The sequence below is a fragment of the Carassius auratus genome, unplaced genomic scaffold (genome assembly GCF_003368295.1).
Source record: "Carassius auratus strain Wakin unplaced genomic scaffold, ASM336829v1 scaf_tig00216830, whole genome shotgun sequence".
Lineage (NCBI taxonomy): Eukaryota > Metazoa > Chordata > Actinopteri > Cypriniformes > Cyprinidae > Carassius > Carassius auratus.
In genome coordinates this window covers 374,607-394,859 of record NW_020528754.1, presented here as the reverse complement: position 1 = coordinate 394,859, position 20,253 = coordinate 374,607, and the positions used below count along the sequence as shown (strand labels likewise).

Here is a 20,253-nt window from a genome sequence, read left to right as displayed (position 1 = left end):
AATGTTTTTCATAACGCTGCCAATGGAGGTGACAAAACCTGTCGGCTTATACACCAGATTGGTGTGTCCCAGCCTTTAAAAGAACAGTAATTACCGCTTGGCACTGTATCCTTAAAATTTCACTTTCAATTTGGACTATAAATAATAGTTTAGATTATAATAAAATAGTTGCAAAGTGCAAAACTTTTTTTGTTTTGTTTGTTTGTTTATTTGTTTTTGTACCAAAGCTAGAAACATAAGAAAAGAAAAGAAAAATGTACTGTGTCAGAGCTAAAAGCATGCCAGCTCCATCTGTATATCTAAAATGTAGATCAAACAAGTTACAAGTCACATTTCTTTTTTTTTTTTTTTTTACTTTTTTACTTTTCTAATGTAAAACATTCTTAAAGCCAATATAGATGAATCAAGCTAGGCAGATGCTACTTTGTCTTGCTTAACTTCTTTTTTTTAAATGAAAGTATTAGATTAAAATAAAATAAATAATTAAACAAAAATAACAAAAGAGAGAAAATATCAACAATAAATACAACTGTTTTACACCAAATAGCCCCTCACAACATGAATATTTACATTTAAACCAGACTTAACATGCTCTTTCATGGAATTCTTTAAAAGTTATCAGTATACAAATGCTTTTTTTTTTCTTTTTTTTCTTGTGATCATTTCTGCAGGCAAAAGTCATAAATTAAAGACTGAGGAGAAGTTTGTGTGAAGGATGGAGAGATATATGATGTATTTTGCTTCCAAAAACAGAAATGTCAAAATACTGCTCTAATTTTTCATACTTGAAAAGACGTTTGGGGAGAAATAATGCTGTTTTATAGCATTATAATACTGAGGAAAAGAGTGTGTTAATATGTGGCGTATTTGTAACGAGGCAATGTGGTGCAGAGGGATGTCTGGTCTAGTCAATCGTTGTGGTATAGGGGGCATTTTTGTGTAGGTTGGGGTTCTGACTATGTCTGTTTCTGCTTCTCACGGAAGAAAACATCATGCTACAGCCAGGTATTTTGCATTTATGCATTTCACGCAGATGTACAGTCTTGTAGTGCACTCGAAGGGTCCCTTTGTTACTGTACAGTTTGTGGCAGATGGTGCACAGGATGCCTCCTGTGCCATTACCTTCATTGCATGCTGAGACAGATGGTGAGAATGAAGGGTCACAGTGAAGAAGCCCCTCCTCAGTGGCTCCTTCTCTTCCTTCCTTCCTGGCGTCCTCTGTATCCTTTCCCTCCCTTGCCAGTTTCTTAGCCACAATACTAGAGGTGTACTCTTCATTGTCACTAGCACCCTCCAGGACATCCAGCAGGATGCCCTCATCACTGCCCTCATCAGACTCCTGTGAAGACTGCACACTGCATTCTCTAACCCCTCCAGTTCCAGATGGTGGTCAGCATAGATCATTGACAGGATCTCAGCACGCATCTCTTTAGGCATGGTTGTAAGCTTTGGATCCAGGACCATGTCATCCAGCTCTTTGGTCAGTAGTTTGCGATGCAGGTTGATATTGGAGCTATGTCTGCAGGGAAAGAGGACAGGGTTCCTGTAGTAATTTATTACAAGACATACAAAGATCTGCAATCATACATACATTAAAAAAAACCTGTATTCTTTTTTCATGAGTGCATGAAGGTGTGCTAGAGCACACTATTTTCTGACACAGCTGAGAGTTCAATAACTTAATCACAGCTTAGACAGTATAATGCTAAAGTGTTTACTCCTGTCAGCAATTTTTCAGGCATGCACAAATGCAATTGATTCTGACTCAATGAAATACTCCACCACATTGAATGGGAGTTTATCAACTGATTTGAGCCATGGTAATACAATAATCGAGTGAAACTTGATTGCATATTAAATCAGACTTGGAGCATTAGCACACTGACTCACTCCTGAAGTTAGTTTAATATAGACCCATAAGAATATTGTTCAGTCAGGCTTCAATTTATTAAAGATGAGTTTTTTCTCACTCTTTTTTTACTCATAGCACATAGCAAGAAAAAGTGACTTTACATCAAGTCATCTAAACTTTGACTTATTTTCTAACAACTAGGTCTGCCTCTAGACAACTGATTAATAACTACCTCAAATATGAGACAATGAAATAAGTATGTCAGTCCTCATAATGTGCAACTTACACTTGAATAAATATCATGGTTTGACCAAAAACAAAAGGAAACTTGTAATACTGATGTTGAATTGGTTAAAACATGGATTAACAAAACCAAAATAAAACAAACCAGATATTTGTGTTAACTGAGCCTCTGTAGTGCCATACAACCATAGCCTACCCCATTTCCAATCTAAAATTAATAGTAATGTAGATACAAGAAAACAAAATAAAAAAATACATCAGGGAACCCAGGCCATGCATAAGGGCAAAAAAGTAACTTAATCACCTAAACGTCACTAATAAATAGATTGTACAATGTATTGTAGAGCTTACCAGCAGTGCCATGGTTGATGCAGTCAAAAAGGGTCCCTTTTCTTTAATTATTTAGTTCCCTACCCGATATTCTCCTGCAAGAAGTAAAAAAAATAAAAAATAAAAATAAAAATTAATAGAGGGACCCTTTCTGGTGATATAAAGTATAAGATATACAGTATTGGCCAAAAGTTTTGGCAGTGACATAAATGTATTTAGCTAAGTTTGCTGCTTAAACTGTTGTGGTGTTCATTCACATTGTTTCTAGATTATTATGTAGAGTGATCAGAATATTTTTTTAATTAGTGCTAAAAGTTTAATTGGTCAAAAAATTAACTTTTCACAAAAAAGAAAGTTTCACAGTTTTTTGATTCTGACACAAAGTGACCAAGCTAACAGTAATTGACTAACCATATCAGCAGCACATATGAAAGTGTGAATGAATACTAGTCAGGTAAAATCACTTTCATATTAATTAGATTGTAAGAGCAGACTAATTGCTATAAAAGGAGGGAAGAAGCACTTGCCATCATTGTGTTCTTGTTAGCGATGGTTACCTACAAAGAAACACATGCAGCCATCATCGCTTTGCATCACAATGGCCTCACATGCAAGGAAATTGCTACAAAAAAATATTGCACCTGAAAGAACCATTTACCGGATCATCAAGAACTTCAGGGAGAGAGGTTCGACTGCAGTGACGAAACCTTTAGGATGTCCCAGAGTGTCCAGCAAGCGCCAAGACTGTCAACTCCTGAGGAGTCAGCTACAGAATTGTGTCACCACCAGTGCATCAAAGAAGCCACTTATCTCAAAGAAAAACATCAAGGACAGAATGAAATTCTGTAAGTACAAGTACAAGGATTGAACAGCAGTAGACTGGGGCAAAGTTATTTTCTCTGATGAACCCCCTTCCGATTGTTTGGGACATCTGGGAAATTGGTTGTTTAAAGAAAAAAGGTGAACGCTACCATGAGTCCTGTATTGTCCAGACAGTGAAGCATCCTGAGACCATCCATGTGTGGGGTTGCTTTTCAACTAATGGAGTGTGCTTTCTCATAACACTACCATGAATAAAGAATGGTATCAAAATATCCTGCAAAAGTGAGATCTTCTAATGATCCATGAGCAATTTGGTGTTGATCCGTGCGTTTTCCAGCATGATGGAGCACCATGTCAAAAAGCATGACTGATAAAGAAGATAAATACTTTGAAATTTTTTGATCCATGGCCAGGCAAATCTCCAGCACTCAATCCCATAGAGAATCTCTGACCAGTCCTCAAAAGGTGACTGGATAAACAGAAGCCTACAAATTGTGATCAACTACAAGAACTAATGAGGGATGAATGGATCACCAACAGTCAGGATTTGGCCCAAAAGCAAATATCCAGCATGCCAGAGCGAATCGCAGAGGTTATGAATAACAAGGGTCAACATTGTAAATATTGACTCATTTTTGTAAATATATATATATATATGCCAATAATAGCCTTTGAAACTTATTAAATGCTTATCATTGTTTTTTAGTATACCATAGAAACATTTGGTGAAATAATCTACAAATACTGAAGCAGCAATCTTTGCAAAACACAAAATTTATGTCACTGCCAAAACTTTTGGCCATGACTGTAGAGGAGTGGACCACAAATACATAATCAACAGCTGTGGTGGTCAACTGATATGTAGAATATGGATAGTTGACCATTATTGTATTTTGCTTATTTATACAATATCAGACCAGTTAAAGTATTTAAAAGGGTACTGACAGAAGAAGAAAAAAACATTTTTTTCAAAGATATCTTAAAAATATCTAAAGGGATAGTTAGTTATATTTTGAGTAACTCATATCAATTATTTAGAAATTGTTCATTTTGACTGTAATTTTAATGTAGTTAATGATGCTTAAGTCGGCAGCTCCTTTTGCAGCATGTGACCATTCCTGGTTATTGCACCCTCACACTGCTCATAAGCTCTAGGCTGGCATAACTAATTGGCATCTAAACCAATGCTTGGTTTTTGATATTATAACAATATTATGTTATTGTCTTAAATATAAGATGGCTACACTTTATGCTACGCTAAGTCCCTGTGAAGTGTTTTAATGAGCAAAGTTCTGTGATGTGTTGACTTGCATCGTATTAAAACAGCAATTTATATAGATTATACAATATATAGCCAGTTGTTTGTTTACAATACAGTCTTGCAAATATGCTTTTGACAGAAGACACTAAACACTGGATACCTTTTGGCCACTAATTTTACCTACACTTCAATTCAAGCCAAGATCAGATCTAATGAAGAAGTGTTGATATGTCTCAGCCGTAAGCTTTAAATGAATTGTATCTTAATGCTACTGTATGCAGTATCTATCTATATACAACCTTTTGATTGGATTTGTTTTATCTGTCTACATCAAAAAATACTATAAAGGTGCATCTAAAAAAAATAAATATCATGGAAAGTCTTTATTTTTTGTAATTTAATAAAAAAAAAATCAAACATTCTTATATTCTAGATTCATTGCACACAAAATGAAATATTTCAAGAGTTGTTTTTTAGGGCCCGAGCACCGAGGTGGGAGGATCCTTTTGTATCTGCTTTGTTACCAATAGTGCTCGGGCCCTCTTGTATCTGCTTTGTTTTATTATTATTATTAGGGCCCGAGCACCGAGGTGCGAGAACCCTCTTGTATCTGCTTTGTTTATTATTATTATTATTATTATTATTATTATTATTAGGGCCCGAGCACCGAGGTGCGAGGACCCTCTTGTATTTGTCGTCAAAGTTTTGGGGGCTTTTGGGGTCCAAACTCTTGAAAATTTGCGTACACCTTGGAATCTGTGGCATTCAGGAGGCCGCAGAGGCTGGGACCCGGGCGTGGCACAGGGGCTCTACAGCGCCCCCTGGAACATAGTCAGAAATGTTGATGTATAGCTCACACATACTTGCACATATTAATATGAAACTCAGTACACATATAGATCTCATTTTGCCGAACAACTTGTGTAATGCATGTCATAGGCTCCGCCCAACAGGAAGTCAGCTATTTAGAGTTATGTAAAAAGCGCATGCTCTGGAATTTGATATACTTGTCCTAGGTTTTTTACTCGATTGCCACCAAACTCGGACACCATGATCTCAAGACATTGGGGATGAAAAATTGCCAGGGGATTTTTGATATCTTGAACGGTTCGATCGTGGCGAGGCGTTGAATTATGGCGAGAAATGAGAAACAGGAAGTATCTAATACCATCCATATACAATTCCTGATTTTAATCAAACTTCATCAGATTATTCGTTGTATGATGTCGATCGCATATATGTGACTATTAGGAGTCAAAGCTATAGCGCCACCAACTGGAAGCAGGAAGTATGTCATTTTTAAAAATGCTTTGAATTCAGCATCTTATTTTTACTCGATTTGCTTCAAACTTCATCAGAATAATGTTAAATCACAGCCAATATAAATCTTCTGGGGGGATATAGATATCTAAAAATATTGTTGCCGTGGCAACGTCAAACTTGAATACTTCTCAGGTAATTTTGAGTCATATAACATGCTTAGAATTTCATCAAACTCAGAACACATATCAGTACTAATGATAAATAGACACTGGCAAAAGTTCACAAGAGGGCGTGGAAGAGGCACTCTATAGCGCCACTTTTGTCAAAAGTGTGGGGGGGGTAGTTTTAGCTACAGACACCAAACTCGGTACATAAATTGTTCTTATCAAGACAGACAACTTTCTAATTCACAGTCATCAGCTACGACCAACAGGAAGTTGGCTATTTTGATTTGAATGTGGACTTTTTTTTTTTTTTACATTTAGCTGTGAATTAATGCATAATGCTCAGAAGAAAGTAACACTATACACACCAAACTTTGTCTACATGATGCCAAAACAATGAGGAACTTAAATTGCCAATGGATTTTGGATAGCTTGAATGGTTTTGTCGTGGTGATTTTTTTAAATGACAGTAAAAAGGGAATTATTAATTGTCCTGCATTTTTAAATTCCAAACACTTCAAAACCTTTTTTAATACAGAATAAAAGTCATTCTGAGTAAATATGGATAGTTTCACGACTTTACAACACTGTATGGACTGTAAGTGTTAAAGCATTCTACTAAGGCAGTGAAAAAGGAAGTTGCTGTAAAAAAGGCAAGCAATGTCCGATCTTCCCCAAACTTCACACGTGTGATAGGTGTTCTGTCCTGAACAAACAACCATGACCAAATTCAGTTATAGTCATAGCGCCACCTGCTGGTAACAGGAAGTGACATGGTTAACACTATTACAGACTCCTAGGAACATATTAAAAAGTGTAAACAATTGTTAAATAGGCTGGCAACATACTAGATACATACTAATACATGCTAGCAACATTAGCTAAGTGTTAAAGCATGCTAATAATGTAGTGAAAAAAGAAAGTTGCTGCAACTAAGGCAAGCAATGTCCGATCTTCCCCAAACTGCACACGTGTGATAGGTGTTCTGCTCTGAACAAACACCCATGACCAAATTCAGTAATAGTCATAGCGCCACCTGCTGGTAACAATAAGTGGCAAGGTTAACAATGTTATGGACTCCTAGGAACAAATTAAAAAGTGTCAAAAAGTGTTAAATAGGCTGGCAACATGCTAGAAACACAATAAATCATGCTAGCAACACTTAGCTAAGTGTTGAAGCATTCTACTAAGGCAGTGAAAAAGGAATTTGCTATAACTATGGAAAGCAATGTCCGATCTTCCCCAAACTTCATACATGTGATAGGTGTTCTGTCCTGAACAAAAACCCATGAAAAAAATTCAGTTATATTCATAGTGCCACCTGCTGGTAACAGGAAGTGACATGGTTAACACTGTTTCAGACTCCTGGGAACATATTAAAAAGTGTAAACAAGTGTTAAATAGGTTGGCAACATTCTAGATACATACTAATACATAATAGCAACATTAGCTAAGTGTTAAAGCATGCTAATAATGTAGTGAAAAAGAAAGTTGCTGTAACCTAAGGCAAGCAATGTCCGATCTTCCCCAAACTGCACACGTGTGATAGGTGTTCTGCTCTGAACAAACACCCATGACCAAATTCAGTAATAGTCATAGCGCCACCTGCTGGTAACAGGAAGTTACAAGGTTAACAATGTTATGGACTCCAAAGAACAAATTAAAAAGTGTCAAAAAGTGTTAAATAGGCTGGCAACATGCTAGAAACATAATAAATCATGCTAGCAACACTTAGCTAAGTGTTGAAGCATTCTACTAAGGCAGTGAAAAAGGAATTTGCTTTAACTAAGGCAAGCAATGTCCGATCTTCCCCAAACTTCATACGTATGATAGGTGTTTTGTCCTGAACAAAAACCCATGAAAAAAATTCAGTTATAGTCATAGTGCCACCTGCTGGTAACAGGAAGTGAAATGGTTAACACTGTTTCAGACTCCTATGAACATATTAAAAAGTGTAAACAAGTGTTAAATAGGCTGGCAACATACTAGATACATACTAATACATGCTAGCAACACTTAGCTTAGTGCTAAGGCATGCTAATAATGTTGTAAAAAAGGAAGTTTCTGTAACTCAGGTAAGCAATGTCCGATCTTTCCCAAACTTCACACGTGTGATAGGTTTTCTGTTTTGAACAAACACCCATGACAAAATTCCATTATAGTCATAGCGCCACCTGCTGGTTACAGGAAGTCACAAGGTTAACACTGTTATGGACTTCTAAGAACAAATTAAAAAGTGTCAATAAGTGTTAAATAGGCTGGCAACATGCTAGAAACATAATAAATCATGCTAGCAACACTTAGCTAAGTGTTGAAGCATTCTACTAAGGCAGTGAAAAAAGGAATTTGCTGTAACTAAGGCAAGCAATGTCCGATCTTCCCCAAACTTCATACGTGTGATAGGTGTTTTGTCCTGAACAAACAACCATGACCAAATTCAGTTATAGTCATAGCGCCACCTGCTGGTAACAGGAAGTGACATGGTTAACACTATTACAGACTCCTAGGAACATATTAAAAAGTGTAAACAAGTGTTAAATAGGCTGGCAACATACTAGATACATACTAATACATGCTAGCAACACTAGCTTAGTGCTAAAGCATGCTAATAATGTAGTGAAAAAGGAAGTTGCTGTAAAAAAGGCAAGAAATGTCCGATCTTCCCCAAACTTCACACGTGTGATAGGTGTTCTGTCCTGAACAAACAACCATGACCAAATTCAGTTATAGTCATAGCGCCACCTGCTGGTAACAGGAAGTGAGATGGTTAACACTGTTACAGACTCCTAGGAACATATTAAAAAGTGTAAACAAGTGTTAAATAGGCTGGCAACATACTAGATACATACTAATACATGCTAGCAAAACTTAGCTTAGTGCTAAAGCATGCTAATAATGTAGTGTAAAAGGAAGTTGCTGTAACTCAGGCAAGCAATGTCCAATCTTCCCCAAACTTCACACGTGTGATAGGTGTCCTGTTCCGGACAAACACCCATGAACAAGTTCAGTAATAGTCATAGCGCTACCTGCTGGTAACAGGAATTGACAAGGTTAACACTTTTATGAACTCCTAAGAATAAATTTAAAAAGTGTCAAAAAGGGTTAAATAGGCTGGCAACATGCTAGAAGTATAATAAAACTTGCTAGCAACACTTAGCTGAGTGTTAAAGCATGCAACTATGTCATTGAACAAGGAAGTTGTTGTAACTCAAGCTAGCAACGTCCGATCTACCCCAAACTTCACACGTTTGACAAGAGTCCCGTATTGAACACATCAGCATGCCTGTATTCAGTTATAGTCATAGCGCCACCTGCTGACAACAGGAAGTGTCATGTTTAACAATTTTATGCACTATTTGCAACACAATAAAATTTGCCATTGTGTGCTAAACATGCTAGAAATATTTTCAAACATTCTAACAACACTTACTATGTGCTAAAGGATGCTATTAATACTATGAAACAGGAAGTTGTTGTAACTCATGCATACAATTCCCAATCTGACCCAAACTTCACATGTTTTATAAGAGTCCTGGCCTGAACACAACTAAAGTCCAATATTCAAATATAAGTATAGCGCCGCCTGCTGGCAACAGGAATGACTTATTTCATACTAACTTAAACATGAGATGTCTGATCTGCCTGAAACTTTGCATGTTTGGTAAGAGTCCTGGTCTAAAGACATTTACATTGCGATATTGTAGAAAATGTGGCAAAAATATTTACTATTTTATAAGCATATGGCCCAACGTTCACGGTTCCTCCTATGGGCACCGGGTGGTGGTGAGCCCGGGTGCGAAGGCCCGTTCATCGCTGCTTGCAGCTTTAATTAGGGCCCGAGCACCGATGGTGTGAGGACCCTGTTGTATCTGCTCTGTTTATTAGGGCCCGAGCACCGAAGGTGTGAGGACCCTATTGTATCTGCTCCGTTTATTAGGGCCCGAGCACCGAGGTGTGAGGACCCTCTTGTATCTGCTTTGTTTTTTATTAGGGCCCGAGGACCCTATTGGAATTGCTCCGTTTATTCTTCTTCTTCTTCTTCTTCTTCTCCGTAATGAAGCGGATTTTTGAGGGCCTAAACATGCTCCAAAACTCACGAAACTTTGCACACGCATCAGGACTGGCGAAAATTTACATCTGATATAGGTTTCAGTGGGTGTGGCAAAATGGCTCGATAGCGCCACCTGTTATATTTCAACGGAGTGCGCCTCGAGCTGTGTTTCACGTACATTCCTGAAAATCGGTATACACATGTAACACACCATTACCTACAAAAAAGTATCTTGGTACAAAATCCAAAACCCAACAGGAAGTAAGTTATTTTTAATTTCCTGTATGATTTTTGTGCAGTTTTTTCCATTTCCATGCCTCGTACTTTGACGAACTCCTCCTACAGTTTTAATCGGATTATCTTAAAATTTGGTGAGGGTCATCATATGACCTTTGTGATGTTAAATTGCGAAGGTTTTGAGTTTTCGTCAAGGGGTGTGTCCCTGGCGGCCTGACAAAATTTGATGTTTCTCCGTGAAACAGGAAGTTGCTGTAACTCAGACATGCAATGTCCGATCTTCCCCAAACTTCACACATGTGATAGGTGTTCTGTCCTGAACAAACACACATGACCAAATTCAGTTATAGTCATAGCGCCACCTGCTGGTAACAGGAAGTGACAAGGTTAACATTGTTATGGACTCCTAGGAACATATTAAAAAGCATCAGCAAGTGTTAAATAGGCTGGCAACATACTAGATACATACTAATACATGCTAGCAACACTTAGCTAAGTGCTAAAGCATGCTACTAATGTAGTGAAAAAGGAAATTGCTGTAACTCAGGCAAGCAATGGCCAATCTTCCCCAAGCTTCACACATGTGAGTGTTCTGTTCTGAACAAACACCCATGATCAAATTCAGTTATAGGCATAGCGCCACCTGCTGGTAACAGGAAGTGACAAGGTTAACACTGTTATGGACTCCTAGGAACAAATTAAAAAGTGTCAAAAAGTGTTAAATAGGCTGGCAGCATGCTAGAAACATAACTAAACATGCTAGCAACACTTAGCTAAGTGTTAAAGCATTCTACTAAGGCAGTGAAAAAGGAAGTTGCTGTAAAAAGGCAAGCAATGTCCGATCTTCCCCAAACTTCACACGTGTGATAGGAGTTCTGCTCTGAACAAACACTCATGACCAAATTCAGTTATAGTCATAGCGCCACCTGCTGGTAACAGGAAGTGACAAGGTTAACAATGTTATGGACTCCTAGGAACAAATTAAAAAGTGTCAAAACATGTTAAATAGGCTGGCAACATGCTAGAAACATAATAAATCATGCTAGCAACACTTAGCTAAGTGTTGAAGCATTCTACTAAGGCATTGAAAAAGGAATTTGCTGTAACTAAGGCAAGCAATGTCCGATCTTCCCCAAACTTCACACATGTGATAGGTGTTCTGTCCTGAACAAACACCCATGACCAAATTCAATTATAGTCATAGCGCCACCTGCTGGTAACAGGAAGTGACATGGTTAACACTGTTACAGACTCCTAGGAACAAATTAAAAAGTGTCAAAAGTGGTAAATAGGCTGGCAACATACTTGATACATACTAATAGCAACTAGCAACACTTAGCTAAGTGCTAAAGCATGCTACTAATGTAGTGAATAAGGAAGTTGCTGTAACTCAGGCTAGCAACGTCCGATCTGCCCCAAACTTCACAGGTTTGACAAGGGTCCTGTCCTGAATACATCAACATGCCCAGATTCAGTTATAGACATAGCACCACCTGCTGGCAACAGGAAGTGTCATGTTTAACAATTTTATGAACTATTAGCAACACAATAAAATATGCCATTGTGTGCTAATCATGCTAAAAAAAAAATTCAAACATTCTAACAACACTTACTATGTGCTAAAAGATGCTATTAATACTATGAAACAGGAAGTTGTTGTAACTCATGCATACAATTCCCAATCTGACCCAAACTTCACATGTTTTATAAGAGTCCTGGCCTGAACACAACTAAAGGCCAATATTCAATTATAAGTATAGCGCCGCCTGCTGGCAACAGGAATGACTTATTTCATACTAACTTAAACATGAGATGTCTGATCTGCCTGAAACTTTGCATGTTTGGTAAGAGTCCTGGCCTAAATACATTTACATAGCGATATTCAGTTATAATCATAATGCCACCTGTTGGCAGCAGGAAATGTGGCAAAAAATATTTATTATTTTATAAGCATATGGCCCAACTTTCACAGTTCCTCCTATGGGCACTGGGTGGTGGTGAGCCCGGGTGCGAGGGCCCGTTCATCGCTGCTTGCAGCTTTAATTAGGGCTCAAGCCCGAAGGGGCGAAGAGCCCTATTGTTCCCCTAAGGATTATTCTTATTATTCTTATTATTATTATTATTATTTTTTTTTTTTAAACCTTCCGGGCATTTTTGGGTGCCTTAACATGCTCAAAAACTCTTGAATATTGGCACACACATTGGAATCTGCGGCCATCAGGACGCCACAGAGACTGGGACCCGGGCGTGGCACAGGGGCTCTACAGCGCCCCCTGGAACACCATCAGAAATCTTGAACCATAGCTCACACACGCTTGCATGTATTCATACGATACTCAGTACACTTATAGATCTCATTGAGCTGAACAACTTTCGCGCGCTATGTCATAGGCTCCACCCAACAGGAAGTCAGCTATTCAGGGCTGTTTAAAAAAAACATGCTCTGGAATTTGATATACTTGTCATAGGTTTTTTACTTGATTGCCACGAAACTCGGTCAACATGATCTCAAGACATTGGGGATGAAAATCTCGAACGGTTTGCTCGTGGCGAGGCGTTGAAATTAGAGCAACAAATTAGAAACAGGAAATGCCTAATAACATCCACATACATTGCCTGAGTTTGATCAAACTTCATCAGTTTGTTTGTTGTATGATTCAGATCGTATATATGTGACTATTAACCCTCTTGGCGCCACGGTCGAGTTTACTCGACAAGATGCGGCACTGAATAAAACGGCCGATTTTGTCAAATAGGGTGTCAAATTTCATGCAACCTCCCCTGCACCAGATAGCAGACATGTAATACTTCATCTCTGACTCAAAAAAACATCATGCTCCTATACAAAATCTTCGAGCTAGAGCGCATTGAATCAGTGCAAAAAAAAGCGGAGCTAGTGTTAGAGGGAGCCATTTTATCTGACCAATATTGTCAACGTCAGCGAGTATTGGTATTAGATTATTATTATTATCATTATTACTATTATCTAATGGCATCAATAAAGCTTCATTAAAGCCCCAATGAAGTGTTGGAACTTCTATTCGTGGACACTGATTCTAAAGGGGAATATCTGCATTCAGAGGATGACGGTGATACTGAAAGTGAAAGTAGTATAGCCCTACACCAAGCACAAACGGTGAATCCTTTGCCTAATGTAAATGGTCCTTTGCCAAATGTCAGAAGTGTGAACAATGTTTGCCGGGGTCGGAGTGTTCATCGCGAAATTAGCAGGCGTGTTGCGGGGACGAGGCGGGAGATTTGTACCGCGCTAGACATGTATATTTGTCTTCTGACCGCACCTCTCCGCAATCGCGGCGACAGTATTGTAGTGGAGACTTTGTCTAATGCCACTGGGTATGTTAGACGAGGTCGAAGTATTCATAGGACAGTTAGAAGGGAAGGTGGGGGAGTCGCAATGACACTGACCGTAGTACGAGCTGTGCACAACTCAGCACGTGCGTGAGGCAGATCTGGCCCGCGCTGCTCATAGCAGAAGCAGAGGCGATGTGACACGGGGCATAGCTTTTGAACTAAACAGGTCTTGTCTACTTGTGTTTGTGTGTTATATGAATAATATATATGTGCCCCATACATGGAATCAGAGTGCCTGCTGCATGTTGTAAATTGAAAATCCCAACTGCTACATGCATTCGGTTTGTTTTTTACCATTTATTAGTAATGATTTACACTTTTTTTTACTACTTACTATTTACCTGAGCATTCAGTATTATGCAATATAGCACACAGAAGGTGAGGGACATTTTTGGGGAGAAAGAAGTGCTGCATTTTATTATTTAAACATATGACTTTTCATGAAAATTCTATAATTCAAGATGGCCACCCCATATGATGTCATGATATGCAAATTAGATGGGAAAATTAAATCCCTACATAAACATTGGGTCATCCTTAATATTTTTATAATTGACAGAAAGTCTCTATCTTTTATACATTTTAAGATATAGCCTTTGAAATTAAGATGTCAAAATTGAAGGTTTTAGGAAAAAACCTCTGGCGCCTAAAGGGTTAAGAGTCAACGTTATAGCGCCACCAACTGGCAGCAGGAAGTGTGTCATTTTCAAAATGCTTTGAATTCAGCATCTTATTTTTACTCGATTTGCTGCAAATTTCATCAGAATAATGACAAAACACGGCCGATGAAAATCTGTTGTGGGGACATTGATATCTAATATAGTGTTGCCATGGCAACGTGTCAAACTTGAATATTCTGTTATGGTGAGTTTGAGGCAGATAACAGGCTCAGATTTACATGAAAGTCAAAACACATATCGGTATTATTGATAGCTAGACAATGGCAAAAGTTCATAAGAGGGCGTGGAAGAGGCACTCTATAGCTCCACCTTTTGTCAAAAGTGGGGGGGTTAGTTTTAGCTACAGACACCAAACTCAGTACAAAATTGTTCTTATCAAGACGGACAGCTTTCTAATTCACAGTCATCAGCTACGATCAACAGGAAGTCGGCTATTTTGATTTGAATGTGGATTGTTTTTTACATTTAGCTGTGAATTAATGCATACTGCTCAGAGGAGAGTAACACTATACACACCAAACTTTGTCTACATGTTGAAAAAACATTGAGGAACTTAAATTGTGAATGGGTTTTGGATAGCTTGGATGGTTTTGTCGTGGTGATTTTTTTAAATGACAGTAAAGATGGAATTATTAATTTTCCTGCATTTTTAAATTCCAAACACTTCAAAACCTTTCAAAAGAGCTTTTTAAAATAAATTATTGCCATAAATGCACACAATACATCCATTATAACACAACACGAGCTAAATGCAGGTGTTTGTGACACGTTTAAGTGTGCAAGACTATTTGAAAGCGCGACTGGCAGAATAACATATATCTCTCGAGCTGCAGGATTCTGCCTTTCGTCGTAAGAACGAACACATCACGGACAAGATTATTTCAAAATACATAATAGCTTGGCTAATATAAACCAAAACAGCCACGTGAACATAAACTGTTGAGAAATAAATCTGAAGTGGATCTACTGGATTTTAATATTAAGTGACCGCATATACCAGCTGCTTCTGTCTTCAATTTTAATCTATATAAAAAATTTAACTCATTCATCTTGGCTGCTTTTTTAATGTGTGTACGTATTTATTTATTATTTTGCTCTAACAAGACTTAATCTATATTTAATTAAATCAATTACATTTTATTTTACATTTGATTTGTCCATTTCTGCATCTAAACGCCTAAAAACCTAAAACATGCTCTATTATATTATTGTTAGCAATTTCTTTATCGTCCAATTTATCTGGTGTACACACTTTTATTTTCATAATAAACTTGTTTGTTAGATTATACACAGTTACAGTGGTCTATAATAAATATTGACAGGTTTTATTCAAGCTGTTTAGAATGATTGCCGTAGGCTATTTTTTTTTAATGTAAATCCAAAAAATAAAATAAATAAATAAATAAAAAACATTGGAAAAGAATAACTGTTGTACTTTTTTATACATTTTGTATAATTTCATAGTTTATGCATTATAGTTATAAAAACAAATACATTTAGAAATCTTAGGCCTTATCCTTTTCTGACAGTTTTAGGGATTTTTAAAAATCCTAAAAAACCTTATTTGTGCTGCAAATAATAATTTCAAATTAATTTGATACTGACCTCTGACATCCTGTGACATGATATTTATTTGAATTTACATTATCTCATGGATGTAACAGTAAATCAGTTCAGCTCACAGATCAAGACTAAGCTCTAATGCAAGCAGAACCTTCACAAATGCTTGTAGGTCAATAAAATCATTACAAAACACTTGCAAATCATTTAAGGGATTTGATAACACTGTAAAATAATATCTAATTTGTTAACATTAGCAAATGCATTGATAACACTTTATAATAACTGCACTCATTAGTAAATAGTCAGTTCATGCTTCATAAAGCCTTGTCCCAATATTAATAGTCAGTAGTAAGCAGTTTATAAATACAGCTATAAATAGCTTGTTCTTGGTTTATAAGCACATTTATTAAAAAGGAGAGTAAATGGTCAGTTATCTTCCTATGAAAAATAAAAAAAATAAAATAAACAAACAACAACACAGATTGATACAGAACTCAGAAATGTTATTGTGGATTTATGATAAACTCAGCCTGTAAATTAATTCATTCTCCTCCAAGAAAACACAAGTAGTTCACACCAAACTTTTTTAACATGAAGCCAATATACTGAAGATGTTAAATTGCGAATGGGTTTAGGATACCTTAAATGGTGTGGCCATAGCAATTTATTAAAGTAACATAAAAAAATACAATAGTTATTTTACTATATCTTTAAAATGTTTAATTCCAACTCTTCATAATTTTTTATATACGTAGAAGTCATCATTTGAAGGAAGCACAGTAAGTTTCATAGCTTTATTATGTTCAGGAGCCAGCATAAAATTAAAACTATCATAACATATAAATCAAGCTTGCAATTCTTAGTACCAATAATGGCCACCAGATGGAGCTATAGGATTACTTTTAAATAATTATTGTAGAAACAAGTATGATTTAAATCATTTATAGAAATCTTTCAAAGAAAAATAATATGAATTGTATGTATTTTACTGATAAAATGACCCTCACTTAATTAGAATAACAAGCTGAAGTATTGTGAACTGTATATTAAGAATAATTCTTTATAGCCTTTATGGACAGATACGTTTTGAGTGATTCGAAGGATCAGCACCACATCCTCTTTTACCACTGTTTAAAGAATGTATCTTACAGTACAGGTACGGATGAATTTTGAATAGCTTGAATGGTTTTGTCGTGGTGATTTTTTGAAATAACAGTAAAAGAGTAACCAGTAAATGTCTTTTATTTTTTTAAGTGCAGCTTCTAAACACTTCAAAAAAATGTACACATAGAAGACAAGTCATTCTGAGGAAATATGCATAGTTTCATGACTATACAACACTATATGGATGATAGAAAATTAAAAAACTATCATACATCTGATGTCACTCTGTCCCTCTGTCACTGTGGGTAATGTGTGTGTGTGTGTGTGTGTGTGTTAAGTGAATTAGGTGTGAAACTATCAGGGAGCATTTAGTCTCCAGTGCCAACATTTTACAGAACTGCCACTTTCCTGGAGTCTCAGAATTACAATGTGTCAGGTTCTGAGAGATCAAAGATTCCAAAAAATGATTTAATTAGAATACCATGAAGTATTGTGAAATACTATATATTAAGATTTTATATATATAGGCTTTATGAACAGATTGGAGTGACTCGTGAAGGACCAGCACCACCTCCTCTTGTCCGATGGTTTGAGGAATATATCTTCCAGAATCCGGGATTAAGATTTAGGAGCTCATTTTTATTCCACCTCCTTGCCTGAAAGTCTGTCTTGCAGAATTGACTAAAAATTAATCTTCACATTAATTCCTAATTATTTTGCAATTATTTTTGTCAGTTCTTCTTGACCTGTTTTTTTTTTCTTCTTCTTCTTTTCGGACCTCATGACCCAGTCAGCATTTTTGTACAATGGTCAAGTCTTAACTTATCCATTTCTGTATTGCATTTGTGTTTGATATTTCTCATGGGTATTTCATCATTTTCGACTTTGAGTTAAAACAGTTTGAGTTAAAACTCTTTTTTAGCGCATTTCATCTGTAAAAGAAAACATGCCTAATAATTCCGCACATGAATATAAGGAGTTTTTCTCTTCCAGCTTTCCTGGACTATTGTATAGCACTCATAAATGATTAAATAAAAAATAATGGTAGTTATTAAGATTGATATGGTTTGGAATTGGTAAAATGTGCTTGGAAAAAAATCACAATAAAACACTGTTTTAATGTTTAATATTGGAATATTAACTGACATGAATGAATGCTATATAAATATTGTTCATGTTAACATAATGTTTATAAATTAAATCTTATTGTAAAGTGTTACTAAATATATATATATATATATATATATATATATATATATATATATATATATATATATATATTGTGACGAGCACTCCCAGAGGAATCAGCGTCGCCCTGGAAACCAAACCAAAACACCTGCACGTCCTCGTCACCGGCTGATCGGTCACAGCTGCTCCCCATCAGCCAGCACATTGAAAAGCAGCACATGTTGCACTGAGAAGAGGTTCTCAAACAGAACGCAAAGCTGGACTAACCCCTCTCTCCTATCCCCACAGAAAGCAGCAAGTGACCGACAGCCCACACCCTTTGGAGCACGTCTGGACACCCACTTTCCCCTTGATTGGCACAGAGGAGCTCGGAGAGCACACGGGGAGCACCAACCAGCGGAAAGCAGATCAGGACACTTCACCAGGCACCCTTCACTTTTCAATAAACCCACCCTCCGGGGCTTTTGATTTCACGTACCTCTTGTCGAGTGGTTCTTCACCCCGTGACAGTGGTGGAGAATGCGGGTAGAACAGTGAGGAATCACCGACAAGGTCACCGCCCCAACTCTCAACTCTTTTTTTTTGCTTTCTGTCAGCAGCACCACGGAAGGCGGCACGCACGGCCCCGCGATGGAGGACGTCTTACAACGCCTCGCTGAGGTTAGCATCCGCCAGCAGCAAATAGCGGAACACCTCGCCACTCGCCTGGGCAGGACGGAGGATGAACTCGCCGCCGTCCGGGCGGCCGCGGCCCAGCGCATTCCGCTACCTGAGCCTCGGGCACAAGCCACCCGTCTGTTGCCCAAGATGACGGCCGATGACGATGTGGAAGCCTTCCTTCAGGTCTTCGAAAACACTGCCCACCGAGAGGGGTGGCCAGAGGACGAGTGGGCACGTGCGCTGGCACCCCTACTCACCGGTGAAGCACAGAGGGCTTACTTCTCGCTCCCCCTGACGAGTGCCGACAGTTATGTCGAAGTGAAGCGAGAGATCCTGGCGAGGCTGGGCCTCTCCCCTGTAAGTGCCGCCCAGCAGTTCCACGAGTGGGAATATAAACCCCGGGTGCCAGCCCGTGCCCAGGCAGCCGAACTCAGCCGCCTCGCCCAGCACTGGCTGTTGGCAGGAAACCCCACACCAACACAGGTAGCGGAACGAGTGGTGGTCGATCGAGCTGGCGGATGCCGTTCATCCCAGCGGGGCAGGGGACCGGCTGCCGCCATTCCCCCGGAGGGTGGTCCAGGAGCGACGCCCGCTCGAAGGCACCGCGCGACCCGTCAGCAGGCTGACGGTTCCCCCACCGCGAGATGAGCCCATGCCAAGTGCCGAACCACCGTCGCCTCCGCGAGCCTGGCTGGCAGGCTGCATCCTTCACCAACGGGTGCCGGCGGGAGCCCCCGAAGCAGATGTGAAGGTGGATGGAAGACGGTTCCGGGCCCTGTTGGACTCAGGCAGTGCGGTCACCCTCATCCAGGCGCGGCTGTGCGCCCCGCGAAGCGGCCGGAAAAACTTCCTACCGATTACCTGTGTGCACGGAGACACTCGTCAAGTACCGGCCCGTGAGATGGTCATTTCGTCCCCCCAAGGCACCTGGCCAGTGGAGGTAGGCCTGGTGAAGGACCTGCCGGTGGCCGTACTGCTTGGAAGGGATTGGCCCGGCTTCGAGAAGCTGCTGTCCGCCGCTACTCAGCCTGCCAGCCCCAAGGGGAACCGTCGAAGACCGAGGCGGCCGCCTGGACCCCGCCGCCGACCGGCCCTGCTCGTCTCCGACAGTGGGAGAGAAGGTGAGGCCCCCTCCCAATCTACTAATCTGTTTTATGATGTCTACCAACAGGCCGCTGGAGGGGGCTCTTTCGCCAAGGAACAGCGGGAGGACGACCGACTCACTGTTGGAGCCAGGTGCGAGTCGTGGATGGAGAGGACGTCCTCCCCCGGCCCCACCCTCTCCCACATTTTGTCGTAGAGAATGGCCTGCTGTATTGTGTCGCCCAGCGTAGGGGGGAGGAGAAAAAGTTACTAGTTGTGCCTCGTGCCAAGACCGAGACCATTCTGGAGCTGGCCCATTCCCACCCCATGGCAGGACACCTCGCGGCAGCCAATACTGCCCAACGCATCCGCGACCGTTT

At 39.1% G+C, this 20,253-nt stretch overlaps 1 pseudogene; it reads right to left on the bottom strand.

The window, feature by feature from the left end:
- Positions 1-300: 300 nt before the first annotated feature.
- LOC113099010 (zinc finger protein basonuclin-2-like) overlaps positions 301-20,253 on the bottom strand; it is a 233,811-nt pseudogene continuing 213,858 nt past the window's right edge.